The sequence below is a fragment of the Leishmania donovani genome, chromosome 31 (genome assembly GCF_000227135.1).
Source record: "Leishmania donovani BPK282A1 complete genome, chromosome 31".
In the NCBI taxonomy this organism is placed as follows: Eukaryota; Euglenozoa; class Kinetoplastea; order Trypanosomatida; family Trypanosomatidae; genus Leishmania; species Leishmania donovani.
In genome coordinates, this window is record NC_018258.1 from 153323 (window position 1) to 154821 (window position 1499).

Consider the following 1499-nt stretch of genomic DNA (forward strand, 5'->3'; position numbering starts at 1 on the left):
TCCCTCCACCACTCCGTTCGAGGAGTCCCTGCGGTGTGCGCGAGGGGGCGAGGCAGAGACGGGGGAGAGGGGGCGCGGGAGAGACACCACAAACACGCGCGGCGGCGACTGCGAGGCACGGAGGGTGGACGGAGGCTGGTGACCGATGCGGTGCGGCATTGCGTCTCCCGCCGCGCTCCTTTCGCTGCCCTCGCCGCCACGCTCCTTCGCATTCCCGCGTTGAGGTCCGGCCAGCGACGGCCGCGCCACCCCCTCGCTTCCCCTCTCGCGCTCTCGCTTCGCAAAGGGTGCGCTGCCCACTGCAAAGCGCCGGGCGCCGTGCAGCACAGCAGAGGCAAAAGCGAAGAGGGAGCGGCGGCAACTCAGCAGAAGACACGCGCAGGGGAGGGGACGAGGACGAGGACGTCCCGCTGGAGCTGCCGCGCTGCCGTCGAGTTCGCCCGTCGCTCCCTACGGCACTCTCCCTCCTACTCCGTTGCTTTTTGAGACTCCTTCTCCTGCTCCTTCGGTTCCGCACCCTCACCAGACTCCCCAATTTGCAACGGGACCATCAGGAAGATGATGTCGAGGATTCCCAGGATCCAGGCAAACACGAAGAGACCAAAGCCGGTGCCGTAAACGAAGGCTATGCTCAGCTCTTCGCACTTTGGTTCTTTAATTCTGTAGGTCACCGCCATGACCGCCCAGACAACGCAAGCGGTGACAGCGCCCACGATGTTCAGCGCCAGGCAGAGCCAGCGGAAGCCAGAGCAGCAGTACAGCAAAAGAAAGCCAAAGAGGAACGCCAAGCCGTACACGAAGATGGTGATGACAGCGAACGCCTGGCCAACGCGGAAGTTGTTGCGGATGCGCGGGCAAAGCTCCCACCGTTTGTCCGACGGGTTGGTTACTTTGGGCCCTCGGCAATCGCTCTTTGCACCCCATAAGGTTACGCATATCTTTGCGCCACCACCGGCCCCCGGTTTGATGTAAAACATGTCCACCCCCGTACCGATCAGCACGCACAAGAACGCGATGAACTGGAGGACCACGTAGATAATGACGCCGAGATTCAACGCCATTTTCGAAGCCTCACAACGAAGAGCTGAGAGAGGCGAGGCGGAGGCACGCAGGAGAAAGAGCGAAGCGCAGGGGGTCGAGATGGCGCAACAGAGCCGGCGAGGAGGGCGCGGGGGGTGCAAGCCGAAGACAGCGAGGAAGAGCCTTGACAGCATATGCAGATATGCAGACGTGCACGCGCGCGTTGTCGGCGTTCGTTTGGTTGTGCGCGCGTGTGGCGAGAGGGCAAAGACGGATGGCCAGCGCGGGCACGAGTGGAAAGCGGCGAGGAGAGAGAGGGAAGGGACGGAGAGACAGAGAGTGGGGGGAGGCAGGGGGAGGAGACAGGCAGGTGAGACTGCGAGGCGTGCACAGCGGGAGCGCATGGGCCAGTAGTGGCTGGCATGCACACAGGCGAAAAGGATCAGGAGAGGAGGCCGGCAGATGTGCCGCGCGCCGCA